Source organism: Octopus sinensis, linkage group LG2 (genome assembly GCF_006345805.1).
Source record: "Octopus sinensis linkage group LG2, ASM634580v1, whole genome shotgun sequence".
NCBI lineage: Eukaryota > Metazoa > Mollusca > Cephalopoda > Octopoda > Octopodidae > Octopus > Octopus sinensis.
The window spans coordinates 68993779-69016024 of NC_042998.1; the positions used below are offsets into that span (position 1 = coordinate 68993779).

Here is a 22246-nt window from a genome sequence, read left to right on the forward strand (position 1 = left end):
AGTCTTTTAAGACATGGTTTAGGTATACCACTTGGTAAGTAAACTCTTGCTCCAAACCATTTTTTTCTAATTTAGATCATTTTGTTACCATATTCTTGTTGAAATACACTGCTTTCATCATCATCATCATCATCATCGTTTAACATCCGTTTTCCATACTGGTATGTGTTGGATGGTTTGACTGAGGTCTGGAGAGCCAGCAGCTGCTCCAGGCTCCAATCTGATCTGGCAATGTTTCTACAGCTGGATGCCCTTCTTAATACCAACCACTCTGAGAGTGTAGTGGATGCTTTTCATGTGCCACCGGCACAGGAGCCAGTTAGGCAGATCTGGCATTGATCATGTTCAGATAGTGCTTTTTACATGCAACCAGCATGGGGTACTGGCATCAGCCACGTCGGGATGGGGCTTTTTACATGCCACTGGCACGGGAGCCAGTCAGAGGGCAGTGGCCACGGCTACGATATAGGTTTGTTTCAATTTTGGAAATAACGACAAATTTAGTAAAATAATTTTGTCCTTATTAAGTTGGTGTTTGGAACAAATTAACATGAAATTTTGATATATCATTTTAAAAGAAACTTGAATCCTAGAACCAGGGGTAGGTTTGGCTGAGTGGGTTGGTATCAGAAGGGTTAAATCAGCTATTTATTGAAATTTAAATTAATTTTGAAACCTGCAACACACACACATAGATGTGACAAACTTCTTATACATTAGTCAAACAAATCAACCCCAGAACTTATTCTTTGTAAAACTAGTGCTTATTCTATTGGTCTCTTTGCCGAACTGCTAAGTTACAGGGACATAAATACACCAGCATCAGTTGTCAAGCAATCGTGGGGGGGGGGACAAACATACACACACATGCATACACGATGGGCTTCTTCCAGTTTCTGCCTATTAAATCCACTCACAAGGCTTTGGTCAGCCCATGGGTATAGTAGAAAACACTTGCCCTAGGTGCCTCACAGTGGGACTGAACCTGGAACCATGTGGTTGGTAAACAAGATACTTACCTCACAACCACTCCTAATATATAATTCCCAAAATTAAATCAGTATGCAACAAGTTAGACTCCTTGTGTTAGTGATATTAACCTCGTGTTTAGCTTATTGTTTTCTGTATTTTATTTCAAATAAAATTGAGTTGTTAATAAATATTTGGTTTTGTTTTTCATTTAGCATTTGGAGGTGCAGCTGCTGTTGGGACCTACCTAGCTGCTAACAATGTCACACCGCGTGATATCAAGAGAGCATATTTCCGAGTATGTACATTATTTCAATGTCATTGTAATAAAATGTTGAGATTATTTTAATTTCATTAAAGAAATTTACTTTAATTTTCAAAATATACGTGTATGTATGAATATATACATACATGTATATGTGTATCTGTGGTTGTGTGTGATATATTATATATATATGCTTTAAAAGTGACCTACCTGTGGAAATGCTGGCACACAGCAGCTGCTGAATAATTTTTTATGTAAATATTTATAAAACAATTCATGCAGTGATAGGAGACTAAAAACTCAGCAACTTGCAGATGTTGCCACTGCACAGAAACAATTGTAATTTGTAATTAAAGTCTGTTTATTCCATTTTTTTGTTGTATAAATTTTTATATATATATATATATATATTACATTTCCCTCTTTTTTTCTCTTTTCTCTAGCTCAAGACGTGAATTTGTCGGAAGTAAACCTAACATTCCATCCAAAACGATCTTCCAAGATGAAGACCCTACGGGTTTCATAGATAGACCTACAACCTTGCATCATAACATATTCTGAATTGACCAGTCAAAATTTTGGAGACAGCCTCTGTGCTAGTCAGACCTTCTTTAAGTTTTGAAATATATTTTTGTTAACGATGTTGGGGAAGTGCTGTTTATGGAGCTGGAGAGATTAATGTGTGAGGTTTACTTCTAGATTTTTTTTGTGTAACTACAGCGCTAGTCAGTTATTCAAAACCTGCAGAGAAGTCAACCATAGCTTTCATTGGAACTCTGTGCAAATTATCTTAAAAGACATTCTTTCATTAAAGATGGTATTTTGGGATGAAACTTTGCATAAGACACTGAAGTGCCAAACTTGATTGATACCCAAGGATAAAACATTGTATTCTTCCAACAAATTTAGGCAGATTTTTTGTTTGTTTGTTTTTTAAAATAATATGAATTTAATTATTTAAATTTTTTAAAAATCAAATATTTATTACAGAAGAAAGCTTCAGAGCGAGAGATTGGTGAAGAAAGGTTTTGTAGCTTTTCATTTAGGAAGTTAATAACGTTGGACACTGAGGAACAAGCTCTTGTTCATTCATTAATTACCATCTTGTATCTTGGTTATTTAATTATCAAGTCTCATTTCTAGCTCTATTGACTTTCGGTTTTATCATCATTATCATTAACCATTATCATGAACCATTATATTTCATTGATAATATATATGGTTTTTACACAGATTCCTAAATTAATATTGGAAGAATACAAAACTAAATTGCTGACAAAATAAACACTTAAAATATTGAAATTGTTTTGTATTTTTTATTTCTTTCATAAAAACAATATTTGTCATTCTCATTTTCTTTAACCCTTTTGATACCAACCTACCAGGGCTGGTTGTTCTATGATACAAATTTCTTATTTTAAAGTGATCTAAATTAAAACCATTCATCAAATTTTCATGTGAATTTATGTTCAAAATATCAACTAAATAATGGCAGTTATTTTACTGAATTCTTCAATAATTTCAAAATTAATTCAAAAGCCATGCAATTCAATAGAAATATGGTAACAAAAGGGTTAACATGTTTATTATCATCATCGTTTAACGTCCGTTATCCATGCTGGCATGGGTTGGACGGTTTGACTGAGGTCTGGAGAGCCAGCAGCTGCACCAGGCTCCAATCTGATCTAGCAATGTTTATTTCTACAGCTGGACCTTCCTAACACCAACCACTCCAAGTGTGTAGTGGGTGCTTTTTATGTGCCACTAGCATGGGAGCCAGTCAGTGGGTACAGGCATCGGCCACATTCGGATGGTGCTTTTTATGTGCCATGAACACAGGGGCCAGTCAGTGGGTACTGGCATCAGCCACGTTCAGATGGTGCTTTTTATGTGCCAGTCAGCAGGTACTGGCTTTGATCACGTAAGGATGGTGCTTTTTACATTTCACTGGCACAGGAGCCAGTCAGTAAGTACTGGCATAGGCCATGTTTGGATGGTGCTTTTTTACATGCCGTCGGCACAGGAGCCAGTCAGGGGGTACTGGCATAGGCCACGTAAGAATAGTGCTTTTTATGTTCCACCAGTACAGGAGCCAGTCGGGGTACTGGCATCGGTCACATTCAGATGGTGCTTTTTATGTGCCACCAACACAGGAGCCAGTTAAGGGTTACTGCATCAGCCACATTTGGATAGTGCTACTGGCATAGGGGCCAGTCGGGGTACTGGCATCAATCACAATCTAATTTATGGTTATTGCTCTACTGAAGAAAAATCCAACCATATAAAAAAGCCGAGTGCTGATGCCTCATATAAAGCATCAGTGTGGGTTCCACATAAAAAGCACCGAACACACTCTGTCAAGTGATTGGCATTAGGAAGGGCACCCAGCCATAGAAACCATGGCAAAACAGACAATGGAATCTGGTGTGGTTTCTGACCTTTTCAGCTCCTATCAAATCATCCAACCCACATCAGCAGGGAAAATACATCTAATGGTGATGTTGAATCTGCTTCACTTGAGGATTTTTTTTTAATCCTTTCGTTACCAACACAACTGAGACTGGCTCTGTAATACAAATGTCTGGTTTTCATAAGTTGTGAATTAAAATCCTCCAGACCTTAGTCACAATTTATGTTCCTAACACTACTTGAATAAGTTATTTTACTAAATTCTTTGTTATATTTAAAATAATTGAAACAGAGCATCTCAAAATAAATACAGTAACAAAAGGGTTAAAATATATAATAGAGAAACAATTCTTAAATGACTTATACTTCCCTATTCTTGGATATGCATCTGTGGTTACAAATCAGACCTGTAAATATTTGCTTCAATGTGACTGGTGTAACTCTGTATGCCTCCTCTCTTATCATGCTGAGTGTATCTCTCATATTTTCATTCCTTTTCTCAGCAACAAGACCTTTTTGTATGTATCACTTGAAAGGTTGAAATTACTTTTCCACTTGGTTTTCAAATTGCTTTTTCTTTTCTTTTTTTTTTTTTGGTTTTCCGAACATTGACCATAGTATAGCTTGTCCATTAACTCTATTGCATAAACTGGCCATATCCAGCTAAAATATTCTTCCTGTTTCGAACTGATCAGATCCAACCTCTCACTTTTATCCTACAATGTCAGTTCAGAAGTAAACAATCTCATTATCGAAATCCGAAGGCTACAAGATAATGCAGGATTTACTTCCCAACCACATGGTTCCAGGTTCAGTCCCACTATGGGGAACCTTGGGCAAGTGTCTTCTATAGTCTCGGGCCAACCAAAGCCTTGTGAGTGGATTTGATTGACAGAAACTGAAAGAAGCCCATCACTGTAGAGATAACCTTAAGTCATTTGTGTCTTTATGTCTGTGTTTGCCCCCACCACCACTGTTTGACAATTGGTGTCTTCATAACTTAGCAGTTCAGCAAAAGAGGCTGATAGAAAAGTACCAGACTTAAAAAATAAAAAGTACCAGGCTTTAAAAAAAAATAATAAAATCAGTTCTGGAGTTGGTCTGAACAGCTAAAATTCCCAAAGGTGGTGCCCCAGCATGGCTGCAGTCTAATAACTGCAATATAAGATAAAGAACACCCTCATCCTTTTGTACTTGGGTTTGGATCAGGCTGTGCTTTTTGTCAAACAGGGCTGCAGCATCCATCAAAAGATGCCTTTTCAATGCAATTTTTCAACAAGATATCCTGTTAAATTTCCCAATCAGTTTGAACACTGAAATCCCAAAGGACAGTGACTTCAGCGTTCTGCACAACTTCTGGGAGGTTTATGTCCCCACCAATTCTCTTTGTGAGCAGGTTCTAAGTGTGGCATATTTACCAGTGTATGTACTGAACTGCCACATCATAGCAAGTATTCTGTTGTTATTGTTACTGTTATTATTATTACTATTATTACTACTACTAAGGTGGTGAGCTGGCAGAATCATTAGCACGCCAGGCAAAATGCTTAGAGGCATTTCATCAATCCTTACATTCTGAGTTCAAATTCCACCAAGGTCAACTTTACCTTTCATCCTTTCAGGATCAATGAAATAAGTACCAATTATGCACTGGGGTCAATTTAACTGACTTGCCCCCTTTCCCAAAATTTCAGGCCTCTGTCTATAGAAGAAAAGATTATTATTGAGTGAGAGAGCAGTGCATGCCATCAGTGACACTGGGGTACAAATGTACGAAGTCCAATATACCCATCTGATAAGGGCACACTAGGAACATGCATCACAACCATATGTGTGCAACATGGTGATCTCATATCAAGATAAACAGTACATGACCTTGCAGGTGGGGCCCAGTTAGAATTTTCTTCAGATCAAGTAGCCCATCCTGCTCAAAAGGTCCCTGAAAAAGGGCCGTTTAAGGATGTTGAACAAAACACCCATGTTTCCAGAGGGGAATTATTCAAGCCCCAAAGAATTCCTTTCAACACATGGCTATGATGCTCCCCCACTACTTCTGCTTGAGATCAGAGATGCACATATCATCAGCCACCAAGGGACATCTTCAACTGGTTATGGTCAAGCAACTGTTAAGCAAATCTGTGGTATTGAGCAGAATATTTGCTGTAGCCCATCTTTTGCAGCATTTCCTTCCCTCTTAATGTTCTGAGTTCCAAATTCTGCTGAAGTTGACCTTGTTTTTATCTTTTCAGGGTCTTTATCAAGAACGCCACACCGTCACTGTCATATGATGATAGACAAAGTAGAGTAGCAAAATGCACTGCTGATTGCTGCTGACTGCTTGCCTCATATGTTTGTATTTATAGTATTAAGACGCACACGTGTTAAGTGGGTCACATTTTTTTATTGTTTTATCAGATTGAGTTGCGGACTAGGTGACTTAATATACACACACAGCAAGGCTGTCAGCTGGCAGAATGTTAAGCATACTAGCAAAAAATACTTGGCATCATTTCATTTGTCCTTACATTCTGACGAGATCAAATTTGCCTTTCATTCTTTTGAAGAGGAGAGCAGGATGAATAAAATAAGTACCAGTTGAACACTAGCACTGAAGTAACCAACTTTACTCCTCCTCCGAAACTGCTGGCCCTGAGCCAAAATTTGAAACCATTTATATTATCATCAGAGTTATTTATTGCTAATGTGAAAAAAGACACTATTTATCCATAAAATTTGAACAAAATTTCTTCGGTAAACTATTGGAATCATAATACAGTTCCATATTTAAGAGAAAAGGAATTATTTACATTTGACAGATATTTGTCCTCGTCTTGTTTGTTGTTAGCACAACATTTCGGCTGATATACCCTCCAGCCTTCATCAGGTGTCAAGATTCTGAGTTCGATTCCAGGCAGTGATCAGAATAATAATAATAATAATAATAACATTGAAAAATACCTTAGGAATGAGAAGCCAGGGTCGAAATTTCCCCCAAGACACCTGACGAAGGCTGGAGGGTATATCAGCCGAAACGTTATGTTAACAACAAACATGATGAGGACAAATATCCGTCAAATGTAAATAATGTATTGGAATCATGTAAAAATGAAGAACTAAAGAATATCAAGAATTGAAATGTGTTTTTTATTCAGTGTATTTAATGAGAAAATAAATGTTGAAATACATGAGGAATGAGTGTGTCTTATGAAAGGAAAAAATAATATAAATAACTTAAATTTATTGGAAAGCGGACGTTAAACGATGATGATGAATGATCTGTAGGGACACTGTATTTCATTATGCAACAATAATATCCTACAAGGTATATTAAACGTTTTTATAAGTCTATACTGTGTCCTCCTGTGTTAGCAGTGCACTTTACATCACTTAAGGTTATCTCTACAGATATTTCTCTAAAGAAATTATAGCCAGCATTGATTTTGTTGTGATGTTTGATATCCAAGATACCTAAAGTAAACAACAATGAGATTGAAGATGAAAAATAGTGTCTCGGATACAAAATGTCATAACAAAATTAGTGCTGGTTATAATTTCTACAGAAAAATCTGTAGAGACAACCTTAGCAAGCAAAGGTGCAGGAGTGGCTGTGTGGTAAGTAGCTTGCTTACCAACCACATGGTTCCGGGTTCAACCCCACTGCATGGCACCTTGGGCAAATGTCTTCTACTATAGCCTCGGGATGACCAAAGCCTTGTGAGTGGATTTGGTAGATGGAGACTGAAAGAAGCCCATCGTATATATATATATATGTGTGTTTGTGTCTGTCTGTGTTTGTCCACCCCAATATTGCTTGACAACCAATGTTGGTGTGTTTACGTCCACATAACTTAACAGTTCAGCAAAAGAGACCAATAGAATAAGTTCTATGCTTACAAAGAATAAAACCTGCTGTCGATTTGCTCAACTAAAGGTGGTGCTCCAGCATAGCCACAGTCAAATGACTGAAACAAGTAAAAGAGTAAAAAGTGTAAAAAAATAGTATCGCACATTTTCTCATAATATTGAATGGAAAAACATAATTTTAAAAAAACATGGTGTGACAAACAAGCCACCAGCACCATTATGCATAACAAACAAATTCAAAGAGAACAATAGTCATATGAAGAGGGGGTTCTGTACATATTGTAGTTCCATAATTCAACAAATCAGTCAATCAATTCATCAATCAATCTCCATTTTCCATACTGGGCTGAGTTGGACAGTTTGATAGGATCCGGTTTGATAGGGTTGTATTGTGCCCCAAAGTCAGCTTTAGCAGGATTTCAATGACTGGATGCCCTTCCTGACGCCAACCACTTTACTGTGTGTACTGGGTGCTTTTTTCATAATACCAGCACTCGTGACATTACGAAGCAACATGCAAGACAGGAAAAACAAAGAAAAGGAAATGCACTTTTACATTTTACACTTTGGTAAACATTTTTCCAAAGGGTTTCTTAATATTAATGTTTCATATGTTTGTTTCTTTTTTTTTTTAATATCAACAACAACCATTGCGAAAATAAATTCTATAAAGAGACTGTTTCAGAAATAGATTACGGAGGAAAACTATTCCAGAATTAAATTCTACAGACAGATGATCACTAATGTAAATTCTATAGAGAAAACATTCTTCATCATCTTCATTGTCATCATCGTCATCACCATTGCCATCATCATCATCATCATCGCCATCATCACCACCAACATCATCATCATTTAATGTCCGTTGTCTATGTTGGCATGGGTTGGACGTGAGAGTGTAATGGGTGCTATTACATGCTACCAGCACAAGTGCCATTTGCATGACACCAGTATCTGCCAACAACTGCAATTTTGCTCGAACGAAGATGTTAACAAAATTCCTTTACTCTCGACATATGTTTCGAAGACAACATGTTTTCATTCCAAAGGAATAAAGGGTGCATTATGCAATTTTGATGGGTCTTCTTCTCAAGCACAACATAATGCCAAAGATCTTGGTCATTGCCTCCGTGAGGCCCAACACTCAAAAGGAGCTTAGCCACTTTGCCTCCGTGAGGCCCAATGCCACAACTACAATTTTACTTGGCTTGACATAAATTCTAGAGACAGAGTTTAATTTTTGCTGATTTCTTTTCACTATCAAGTAACAAAATATTGGTTTCAAATTTTGGCACAAGGCCAGCAGTTTCAGGGAAGGGACCAAGTCAATTACATCAACCCCAGTGCTCAGCTGGTACTTATTTTAGTCATCTCCAAAAGGATGAAAGGCAAAGTCAATCCTGGTGGTATTTAAACTCAAAAAGAAATGCTGCTAAGCACATTGTCCAGCATGGGAATGTCTCTGCCAGCAAACTGCTTTACCAAGTAACAATATATAGCTGAAGGAGTGGTAAGTTGCTTGCTTACCAACTACATGGTTCCAGGTTCAGTCCCACTATGGGGAACCTTGGGCAAGTGTCTTCTACTATAGCCACGGGCCGACCAAAGCCTTGTGAGTGGATTTGGTACATGGAAACTGAAAGAAGCCCGTCATATATATATAAGTAGGTGAATGAATTATCCTATGTTTATCGTCAGCATGGAAAATTCGTTTAACTGAAACCTGGGTAGCAAATTCACGTCAGAAACACGGTTGAAGCGACCTGTCAAGGGTAGAAACTCTGGGTTCATGTGCAGAAATTTGTGTGTTGTATATGAATAAATGAAAGAATGGAGTCGAACGAAGATGTTAACAAAATTCCTTTACTCTCGACATATGTTTCGAAGACAACATGTTTTCATTCCAAAGGAATAAAGGGTGCATTATGCAATCTCCCTTTCTTTCGTTCGACTCCATTCTTTCATTTATTCATATATATATATATATGTGTGTATATGTTTGTGTGTCTGTGTTTGTCATCGCTTGATAACCGATGGCGGTGTGTTTACATCCCCGTAACTTAGCAGTTCGGCAAAACAGACCAATAGAATAAGTACTAGGCTTCCAAAGAATAAGTCCTGGAGTCAATTTGCTTGACTAAAGGCGGTGCTCCAGCATGGCCACAGTCAAATGACTGAAGCAAGTAAAAGAGTAATAATAATTTCTTCCAGAGTTACAGAGTAGAAAAAATAAGTAAGCTTGACATCCATCAAGTCCTTCCAAGAATTTTATCGACGTGGAATAGTCCTAACTGGGAATCAAAACTGGTTTAACCCATTAAGTCCCAGAGTACTTAAATTTTTGAATATTACTTTTAAATTTTCACAGATGATTGAAAATATGTTAGAATGAAAGAAAAAACTCAAATTAAAGATCAAGCAGGATGTCCAGTTGAGTTTGATGATAAGCTCCGTGAGGCATTACTTGAAGAAAAATCCTGTATTACCAGTTGAACAATTGGCAATAAAGCTTAGTTCAAACCATACAACTGTTCATCGTCATCAACAACTTGGAAAGGTTCCTAAACTTGGAAAATGGGTGCCTCATGAATTGTCTGAAAGCAACCACAAATCCTGAGTTGACCTCTGCTCTTCTCTCCATTCTCGCGAAATCATTTCACCCTTTTTGGATAGACTTGTGACTGGTGATGAAAAATGGATCTTCTATCGAAATGTTAAACATCGTAAACAGTGGCTTGGTAAAAGGGAAAAAGCTCAACCACAACTGAGAAGGGAACTTCATGGGAAAAAGGTTTTTCTCTCTATCTGGTGGATTGCAAAGGAGTAATTCACTTTGAATTGTTACCACCTAATGCAACAATCAATGCTCAAGTCTACTGTCAGCAATTAGAGCATTTGAACCAAGCTTTGAAGAAAAAAACCCTGCTTTAGTGAATTGAAAAGGAGTGATGTTTCATCAGGACAATACACAACCCCACACTGCAAAGATCACACCACAGAAGATCGAAGAGCTTGGTTGTGAAAAAATTCCTCATCCACCGTATTCTCCTGACCTTGCTCCTTCAGACTACCATTTGTTTCATAGCTTACAGAATCATTTGGGGAACATAACTTTCGCAAGCCAGGAGGAGGTTGAAACTGACATATCAGAATTCTTTACTTTGAAACCAAAAGACTTTTACATTGATGGGATTAAAAGCTTGTAAATAGATGGAAGGAAATAATAGATAATCAGGGAAAGTACACTGGTGATTAATTTTCAATTAAACATAGCATTTGATATATATATGTATGTATATACATATATATACACACACACACATATATATATCATCATCGTTTAACGTCTGCTTTCCATGCTGGCATGGGTTGGACAGAGGACTGGCAAGCCAGATGGCTGCACCAGGCTCCAATCTGATCTGGCAGAGTTTCTACAGCTTGATGCCCTTCCTAACGCCAACCACTCCGAGAGTGTAAAGGGTGCTTTTATGTGCCACAGGCACAAGAGCCAGTCAGGTGGTACTGGCAACAGCCGCGCTCAAATGGTGTTTTTTACATGCCACCTGCACAGGAGCCAGTCCGGTGGCACTGGTAATGACCTCGCTCGAATGTCATTTTTCACGTGCCACCAGCAAAGTGCCCGTAAGGCAACGCTGGTAACGATCACACTTGAATGGTGCTATTTACATGCCAATTCAGCAATGTTCCAATAGTGTGGAAGAATTGAATGCCTAGCCCTTTCGTTTGAGCTTTGTTAAATGTTCTTTCTAAGCTCCATCATTGTCCACATTTAAACAGAAAACAATAGTGACCAATGCCTTAGTGTTTTATATCTGTCTTTATCTGTTTGTATATTGACTATTTACCAGTAACAATACTGCTTTCTGATGTTTGATATCATGATTAACAAATACATATGTGTGTGTATGTGTGTGTGTGAAGGTGTGTGGCTAAGTGGTTAGGGCATTCGACTCACAATTGTAAGGTGGTGAGTTCCATTCCTGGCAGAGTATTGTGTCCTTGAGCAAGACACTTTATTTCACATTGCTCCAGTCTACTCAGCTGGCAAAAATGAGTAGTACTGTGTCATGCTGAATCTCTCTGAGAACTTCGTTAAGGGTACACGTGTCCGTGGATTGCTCAGCCATTTGCACGTTAATTTCACGAGCAAGCTGTTGCGTTGATCTTATCAGCTGGGACCCTGGTCATTGTGACCAACAGAGTGCTCCTATATATGTATATACAAACTATATTCAGTGCTTAATTAAGTGGTTCAGTACAGTATCATCAAACTGTGTATCCCAATTCCAAAGCCAATGATCAATGGAAATGCCAAACAATTACACACCAGGGCCCGTTGCCAGGGCCACGGATTGGCTCCCGTACTGGTGACAAGTGAAAAGCACCATTCAAGCGTGATCATTGCCAGTGTCACCTTACCGGCGTGTGTGTGTTTGTCCCCCAACATTATTTGACAACCGATGGTGTGTTTACATCCCCATAACTTAGCGGTTCAGCAAAAGAGACCGATAGAATAAGTACTAGGCTTACAAGGAATAAACCTGGAGTCCATTTGCTCGACTAAAGGTGGTGCTCTAGCATGGCCAGTCACTGCTAAGTGATGGTGACATAAACAAATCAACACTGGTTGCCAAGCAGTGGGAAAGGGGACAAAGATACACACACACATCATTTAATGTATACATTATCAAGAGACAAGCTCCTAATAGTTTCTTGCTGTGAAGACACGTGCTAAGCAGGTTTTTATAACACACCTTACATCTCCAAGCAATCTTCGGGCTTTAAACACATAATCTGTTCCTTAACAGATTATGTGTTTAAACACTCTCTATCTATCTATCTATCTATATATATATATATATATATATATATATATATATATACTAGCAGCTAAGCCCAGTATCACCCGGTCTGTTTGGATGATGTGGCTCTGATCATTTTCGGTAAGGCATAATCTATAACAGCATTTCTCAACCTTATCATTTCAGGTCCCCTGTTTCGATTGGAGCCTCCAGCTATATGAAAATTCCCTGATTCTCCCCCACCCTTGCCAGAAAACAGCTTCAGGAGTTGTGAAGAACGAATTTGTACATAGTCTGCTTCTGAGTGTTAATCTATTGGACCTCTGTCTAATCATTAAAACATTTATTTAATTATGAACATAGAAAGAAATTATACATTAATCCCTATTTTTGTGTGTGTGTGTGCACGTGCATTGTTATGCATATGTATGTGAGAGAGAAAGAGGGTGATAAAGAGAGAGTGAGTGAGTTAAGGTGTGTGTCATGATGATTAAGGTACTTGTACGTAGTCTGTTTCTGAGAGCTACTGTATTGGACCTCTGTCTAATCATTAAAACATTTATTTAATTATGAACATAGAAAAAAATTATACATTAATCACTATTTCTGTAAGCAGTTGTATCTTTAAAAATTTTATTTGCAAAGAGCAGAAATTGAAAGACAATATTTGAAATGGACGTGTGTGTGTGTATGTGTGTGTTTGTGGGTGCATGCCTCTATGCTTGCGTGTGTGTATGTGAGAGAGAAAGAGGGTGATAAAGAAAGATAGAGTGAGTGAGTGAAGGTGTGTGTCATGATGATTGACGTCTTTTAAGGTAAACCCCACAAAGAGGTGAAAGAAGAGAGACAGCATAATGAGAAAGTTTTGGCTGGCTGTCATCCTGTACTCCCCTTGTTGCTAGCGAAATGATATATGCCTGCCGTGTGAGCAACTGGTTGTTTTAATGGCAGAACAAACAGGGGGAATTCCATTAGAAAAGTTTTAATCGATTTTCTCTGTAAATATGGGGACTAAGAAAAAAATACTAACCGCATTCCAATGTATGCACCCATCTCCACATATGTGCCATTTTTCACGCGCATCCACCCAGCCGTTTGGCTGTGAACTTCAAGACAAGAAAGAATACAACAATCGCCCATGTCCAATTTATATTATTGATATATATATATACATACACATACATATAACAGACTTCCACACAGTTTTCTGTGTATCACATCCACTCACAAAACATAGGTTGGCCCAGTGCTATAGTCGAAGACACCAAAGCACCATTAAATGGGATTAAACTCAAACCAACCGTACAACCATGCCTGTGTCCTACACTAATTTTTCATTGAGTTTTAGTCAAGAACAGAACAAAGGTGAAATGGTGAAATTCAAACCAGTCACAACCAATCTTTACTAACAGAGCAAAAGATTTCACTGGTTATTATTATTATTAGGTGCAAATGTGGATGTGTAGTAAGTTTATTTCCCAACCACATCGATCTGGGTTCAGTCACATTGTGTGCCACCTTGGGCAAGTTTTTTCTATTATAACTTTGGGCCAATCAAAACTTTGTGAGAAGATTTGATAGACGAAAGCTGAAAGTATCCTGTTGTATGCATGTGTGTGTGTCCTACAACCACTTGAGCATCAGTGTTGGTGTGTTTACATCTCCATAACTTAGCAGTTCAGCAAAATAGAGTGATAGAATAAGTAAGGTGGTACCCCAGCACGACTGCAGTTTAATGACTGAAACAAGTAGAAGACGAAAGACATTATGTCCATGTGACTATCACATGCACATATAATGATACTTTTCAGTAAACTTTGCAGTAGACAAAGAAGAAATTTCTTACAAGCCATATTTATTTTAATGACAGAAGAATAACAAAAATTTCTTATTTAGGATTTGGTTGAGGATTATGAGATATTACATGAAAATATCCAGAGGCTTTGTGGCTTTCAAATGGATTAATGTTAGATTAAGCTCCAATCCAGAATGGCAGGTGAGAAATAAATATAATTTTGTTACTCAAGTTAACAAACATGAAGACAATAGACAATAAAACAACATAATGTTTGTATATGAATAAGTCAACTCTGAAACAGACCAGATTTGAACCCCTGAATATTGAGACGACTGTAACCAAACACCCTGATTACCAACAAAACATAAACAATAACATAATATTGTTTTAAAGGCGAGCTGGCAGAATTGTTAGCATGCCGGGCGAAATGCTTATCAGTATTTCGACTGCCGTTACATTCTGAGTTCTGTTCAAATTCCACCGAGGTTGACGTTACCTTTCATCCTCTTGGGGTCGATTAAATAAGTACCAGTTACGCACTAGGGTCGATGTAATTTACTTAATCCCTTTGTCTATCCTTGTTTGTCCCGTCTATGTTTAGCCACCTGTGGACAATAAAGAAATAACATAAAATTGTTTTAAAGAGAAAGAATAAGAGGAGAGACAACGACAATGAAAGGCCAGACAGCATCCATCTGCAACTGATTGTCACATTTACATGTGGCTAATGAAATCACATGTTCTAGGTGAAGATTGGCCTCACTAGCCACATTTACCACCAGCTTTAATGGTTCAAATATTCTCCCGGAGAAATCAGTCCTCAGATTTGAGGGACAAGCTGACGACTATGATACGTGTATGACTATGTTATCCAATGTGTCCATTTTGGGTTTTTTTTTAAGGTAGCAGGGTATCATTTAGGAATTATTTACTGCTATTTCTAGTAGGTCAAGTGACCAACTAGAAGTAGAATAGAGACTCTCTTGTTGGCTTATGGCATTGCTAGAGAAGCAGTGGGAAACCACAAAGCTTGGGCTATTCTTTCTAGCTTACTCAAACCCAGTTATCACAAAACTTCAGTTCCTAACTTCCATTGGTATTACATAAACACTACCCCCTGTCAGGGGGCTGAATGACTGTTGTTGATTCAAACCAAGTTGTTTCCATCAGCTGCATCTTTTAAACATCTGCCAACATTACATAAACATTTCGTTGATGGGTTGTAGCTGATTCAGACCACTGACCTCAATCAAACCTTCTTTTAACCCTTTAGCATAACAATTACTCCGTCAAATGCAATACTTATTTATTCACATCATCATCATTGTTTAACGTCCGCTTTCCATGCTGGCATGGGTTGGACGGTTCGACTGGGGTCTGGGAAGCCAGGAGGCTGCACCAGGCTCCAGTCTGATCTGGCAGTGTTTTTATACCTGGATGCCTTTCCTAATGCCAACCACTCTGAGTGGGTGCTTTTTGCGTGCCACCAGCACAGGGGCCAGAGGGAGCTGGCATCAACCATGTTTGGATGGAGTTTTTATGTGTCACTGGTATGAGAGCCAGTCAAGGCAGCGCTGGCATCAGCCACATTCAGATGGTGGCTTTTTACATGCCACTGGTACAGGAGCCAGTCAGGAATCATACATTATCACATACTTTTAAAATTTCAATGATGTGGTGTGCCAGCGCTGCCTCGACTGACTTCTGTGCCGGTGCCACATAAAAGGCACCATCCGAACGTGACGATGCCAGCGCCACCTTGGCTGGCTTCCATGCCGGTGGCACGTAAAAAGCACCAACCGATCGTGGACGATACCGGACTCCCCTGGCACCTGTGCAGGTGGCACGTAAAAAGCACCCACTACACTTGCGGAGTGGTTGGCGTTAGGAAGGGCATCCAGCTGTAGAAACACTGCCAGATCAGACTGGAGCCTGGTGCAGCCCCTGGCTTCCCAGACCCCGGTCGAACCGTCCAACCCGTGCTAGCATGGAAAACGGACATTAAACGATGATGATGATGATGAATGACATTCTAGAGTACAGGTAAGAGACCAGATCTATCAGTATGAACATAAAACAGAATATTTAGGCCAGATATAACTAGTTTGAATGCTAAAGGGTTAAACTTCCACAAGCTTTACCCAAACACTATGCTCCGACAAAGAACTGAAGTCCAAAACGGCAGCTTCACTGCAATCAAAGCCTACAATCTTCCAGGTTGTACAACCAGAATCATTCTGTAAAATTTAATCAGAAATTCGGTTGTTGCTTGTTGCGTTTACTATAGCAGTGGCTGTTATTATATTGTTGTAAACAGAAATGACATACAATTAGGTAATTAACCTAGTGGGACATTTGCCAAATAGATCAACTATTACGGTTTCTCCATTCCTGTCTTTGCTCTGTTATATATATTTTTTTGCGATCTTTTAATTTTTATCACGAGATTCTTTATAATCTAGATTTTTCCATGTCAGAACAGGAAGAGAACAAATGCAAAAAGAACTTGTATACTTATATTTGTTTTGCAGGGTCTTTTGTTGTTGGTTTTTTTTTTTTCTTTCTTACACACACACACACACACACATACACATATGCTGTATTTGAAGAAACAGAATTGTTTCATGTTAGAAAAGCTACTGAAACGACAAACTGAGCATAAAGACCATGTCAAAATTCACCTAATTTCTCCGCAAGACACCTGATGAAGGCTGGAGGGTATATCAGCCGAAACGTTGTGTTAACAACAAACGAGATGAGGACAAATATCCATCAAATGTAAAGAATGTAAACAACTTTTGGTAAGCAGAGAAGCATAACAAACCAAAGGTAGATCTGATACCATTGTAGGTGTAGAACAGTATTAAACATTAATGTATCCAAAAACAAAGGCACAGGGCCATAAATTTAGTTGGTGGATGGGGGGCACTGGATGATATAAGTTAATTTTATGAATCTCAAAAGTTGGCAGGTGTTATATTTTATTGGAAAGATGAGAGGCAAAGTCAACTCAGGTGGAATAATATTAGACTAACTCCCGTGCCAGTGGCACATAAAAGGCACCCACTACACTCTCAGAGTGGTCAGCATTAGAAAGGTCATACCATTGTAGAAACCAAGCCAAATTAGATTGGAGCTTGGTGCAGCCTCCTGGCTTGCCAGTCATCAGTCAAACTATCCAACCCATGCCAGCATGGACATTAACTGATGATGATGATGATGATGATGAAGGATAGCTCTTTCTCTCTCTCTCTTTTTTCTCCAATCCTTTTAATACCAACCCACCTAAGACCACCCTCGGTTCTATTATAAAAACTTACTGTTTGAAGTAATTTCAATTAAAACCTTCATCAAAATATATATTCAGACACCAGTTTTAATAACAACAAAGTTACTTTAATAAATTTGTCGTTAGCTTCTATTTCAATTTTGAAAATATGTATTTCAACAGAAATATGGTAAAAAAATGGTTAAAGTGATCTAAATTGTTCAAAAGATATTAAATATAAATTAAAACAGACAGAAAAACAAGGATTCATTGGAAGAGACCCTTTTTTTTATTGTTTCTTTTTGAGGTTTATTTTTGATAAATCATAATTAATTGATTTAAATTTATAAGGAAAACTATTAAATAATATAAAACCAGAAATTAGATTTAAATACAGGAGATGAAAAAATATATATAAAGAATAAATAAATAAATAAGAAAACAAAAAATCAATAACACAAGATGATATTTAAGACAAAGTTATGACAATACAACATTAAATAACTGTGTGAACAAAATATCGGAAGTCAATCAAACCTAGAAAGAACTATATCTGTGCACACACACACACACACACACACAACATGCCTCTTTCAGTCTCCATCTATCGAATCCACTCACAAGGCTTTGATTGGCCCTGGGCTATAGTAGAAGACAGTTGTCCAAGATGCTGCCTAGTGGGACTGAACTCAAGACCACATGGATGGGAAGCCAGCTTCTTAACCCATGCCTTCACCATATATATATATATATATATATATATATATATATATATATATATTTTTTTTAGCCAAAACAATGCATATAAATTGCATTGTTTTGGCTTAATATCTAAAACGCACACACACACACACACACACATATATATATAAATCATCATCATCACGTTAAACGATGATGATGATGATATATATATATATATGTTTTAGACATAAAGCCAAAACAATGCAATTTATATGCATCGTTTTGGCTAAAAAAATATTCGAAATAGTTATATCAAATGATGCTTCATGAAAAATGTGAGTGTGTGTGTGTAATGTGTAAATTTTGCAGATTTTTTTGTTATTAATGTAATGTTTGCTGACAAATAACTTGGACAGTGAAAAACCTCAAAAACTAACCCCTGTATTCTCATTGTAACATAAAACATGAGAGAATATAACAGTTCTGGAGTTCCCAGTCTCACATGAACATCAACAACAACAATAATAACAATAATAATAACAACAATGCTGTATCGAGGTTAGTTAACCTCCATGTTGTATCAATAAAGAGGCAGTGGTGGTGGTGGTGGTGCAGGCACACAGGATTCTAGTCCTAAGTTGGAAGAGGATTTGGGATTGGGAGAAATTTAAGCAAGCATATCAATAACCAAACATGGATTTGTGTAGAAAAAACATGAATTTCTGATTTTGTTGTGTTGGGAGGGCTATTATGCCACTAATAAACACATGTACTGGCTCTATTTCACTTCTTTTATTATTCATGGTATCAATCAGACTATCAAATATTGTTATACACCACTGGTTACAATGCGCTTCACATTGTTTTAGCTTTCGAATGATGCCATCCTGCTGGCTAGGCAAGCAAGTCATATGAACCCATGATTTAGTGATTGTAAGTGCAATATTCTAACCACTAGGCTGAGTACCTTCACATTATTGTTATTATTATTGAGTGAGAGAGCAGTGCATGCTATCAAAGTGACACTGGGGTGCAAATATACAAAGCCCAATATACCCATCATGACTACCCATCTGATAAAGGTACACCAGGCACATGCATCACAATCATATAGACATGACATGGTGATCTCATATCAAGATAAACAGTTCATAAGCTCAGGAGAGCTTGAACTTGTAAAGAGCCAAAAGAAATGACGCTGAGTATTTTGTTTGGTGTGGTAACGATTCTGCCAGCTTGCCCACTTTATAAAAGTGAAATAGAACCAGTGCTGACCCAACAAAAATATATTTCAACAAATGAGATTACATCAAGAATCATTTTACACACCAAATACAAAACAATGCATTCAGGGACAACATTTAAAATATCAATAAGAAAAGGAATTGTTTTTCCCACTAAAGAAATCCAGGTTCTAATTCAGATCTCATCAGAGCAGCTGCACCATTTGTTTTTTTGATAATAAATAAGCGTATGAATAATATATATTGAACATAACCAATATTGAACCATAAGGACTCAATGTGGATCAAGTTAATCCGATTAATTATAATCATAATATTCATGAAATTATTATTATTATGTTGATATGTTACTATGTTTATAAGAAATCAAACAAGCAGAAAAATGTTCTGCTGTTGTTGTTATTGTAATCACACTCTTTTGTATATTTGACACAATGTCACAGTCATATGTCTCTCCACAATTTTGAAAGAACATGCCCACCACTTCAAAGGACATACAACATGAGTGATGGAATGATGGAAATGGTTCATGTTGGAGAAGCATGGTCATTATACGAATGAAACAAAGCATTTTTATGTGGGTGAAATGAAAAGGTTTTGTAAGCATTGTGACACTGCTTGATAAATTAACATTTCTTTGCACCAATTTGTCTGTGATAGCCTGAGGTCCTAGAATACAGAACTGATCCCTTTAATGTGATTATTTGCCTTTCATCTTTTACTTATTTCAGTCATTGAACTGTGATCATTCTGGGGCATCACGTTGAGGAATTTTGGTCGAATACACCAACCTCAGTACTTTAAAATTTTTTTGAGCCTGATACTAATTTAGCAGCTCTTTTGTTGAAAGGGATATAAACATACCAAAACCAGTTATAAAGTGGTTGCAGGGTCAAACGCAGACACAAACACATACATACATATACACAATGGGCTTCTTTCAGTTTCCATCTACCAAATCTATTCACAAGTCTTTGGCCAGCCTAAGGCTATAGAAGAAGACACTTGCCCAAGGTACCATACAGTAGGACGGAACCTGGAATTATGTGGTTGGGAAGCAAACTTCTTACCACACAGCCACTCCTGCATCTAATTCATTTTTGGTGGGGAAGATACCAACTTTCCCAAGATCCCAGAATACAAAACTGATCATTTTAAAGCATTTTGCTTAAGAATTGTTTCTCTATTATATATTTTAACCTTTTTGTTACTATATTTCTGTTATTATTTAATTAATGTTTGGTAACGAAAGGGTTAAAACATGGTTTTATGCAAGAATAATTTTTTATTAAGTTATGTTCCAAACACCAACTTATTAATGGTTTCAAATTTAGCCAGAAGGCCAAAAGTTCTGAGGGGAGGGTGTTAGTTGATATCATCAGCCCTGGTACTCGACTAATTCTTCATTCTATCAACCCTGGAGGGATGAAAGATAAATTTGACTTCAGCAGGATTTAAACTCAAAATATGTATAGCTGAAATAAATACTGCAATGGTCTTAATTATTCTTGACAATCGTACCAGCTTGCCACCAATGGAAAGGTGCTGTGGATTATCTCAACCCATATCATCATCATCATCAACCACTGCACATTGTCTTGAACCCTAGGACTCTTAGGGTCAGTTACCTGGTTTCCAAGGTATACAATTGACTAAGATTACAATATTGCCCCTGAACAGGATGCCTGTCCCTTACAGTTTTATTCATTTTCAGTTGAGTGGACTGAAATGAAGGGTTTTGTTCAAGAACACTGCCTGGTTTGAGAATTAACAATGAAATTATTGTGTACTACAACTCATCAAATATGCATGTATAACACAGAATGATGTACAAAAGTCAGGAAAGTGAACAGTGTATGAGTCATGATATACATGTGTACATGCGTATGGAGGTGGGGAGGATATCAGGTGTAGTGTTGGTGAATTTCAGGAAGCATGGAGGTTTGATGGATGCAATGTCTCAGCAACTAACAACTGATGTAGGTAGTCTCTTCCATGCTTCAGCAACTCTGGGTGTGAAAAAATGTTTCTGAAAGTCATGGGAGCTGTGCTGTTTTCTGACTTTGTAGACATGCCCACATGTTAGACACATGGAGTTCAAAGAGGTGCTCAAGGTTGCTGCTGGCACGATGGTTAATAATTGAAACTGTAAGCTTGCAATTATGAGTACAACATCCTAACTACTAGGCCACATGCCTTCACTACTGAACTGGAACTTTAGTTAATCAACTAAAGGGGCCAAACACAAAGTTTACCTCAGTGAAATTCAAAATTTAAGACATAAAGAGCTGAAATAAATATTACAAAATTGCAAGGAAATTTACTCTGATGCTCAAACAAATCTTCCATCTCCCCACTTTGAACTATCAACTTGAGAATGAAAAAGTCAGTCATTCTCCTAAACCAAAGGTTCTCAACAGGGGTTCATATAAGATTTTGTTGTTAAAATTTGTGTGTAACAAACTGGTTATATTTCAATACAAAAAAATATTTGGAAAATTTTTTACACGATTCCTAATAATATTTAATCATAAAAATCATAATAGGAGTATTTAGACATCAAATGACTATGAGGGTCCCCCAACCACCACCACCACCACCACTTGGGTAGAAAAGGAATCAAAGTAGTTCAAAAGCAAAAAATGGTTGAGAACCATTGTCCTAAACCTTCACCAAATTCTTAATTATTTTAGATGTTAATTGACACAGATTGTTGAGCACCCCAGTACACTCTCTATAGTGGTTGTCATTGGGAAGGGCATCCAGCCATAGAAACCAAACCAAAAAAGACAAACAGAGCCTAGTGCAGCTCTCTGGCTTGCCTGTTCCTTTCAAACCAGTGCACTCATGCCAGCATGGAAAACAGATGTATGATGATAATGATGATGGTGTCAGGGTGTTATGTAACAAATATGGCCTGGA

The 22246-nt window shown here is 37.6% G+C and overlaps 1 long non-coding RNA gene across 1 annotated transcript; it reads right to left on the reverse strand.

Annotated features, from left to right (window-relative positions):
* Positions 1-11588: 11588 nt before the first annotated feature.
* Positions 11589-21426, reverse strand: LOC118768111. Its single transcript, XR_005003986.1, has 3 exons — positions 21293-21426; positions 12836-12840; positions 11589-11598 (listed from the first exon to the last, which is right to left on the reverse strand). It is a non-coding gene; the product is annotated as an uncharacterized LOC118768111 (long non-coding RNA).
* Between the last annotated feature and the right edge of the window lie 820 nt (positions 21427-22246).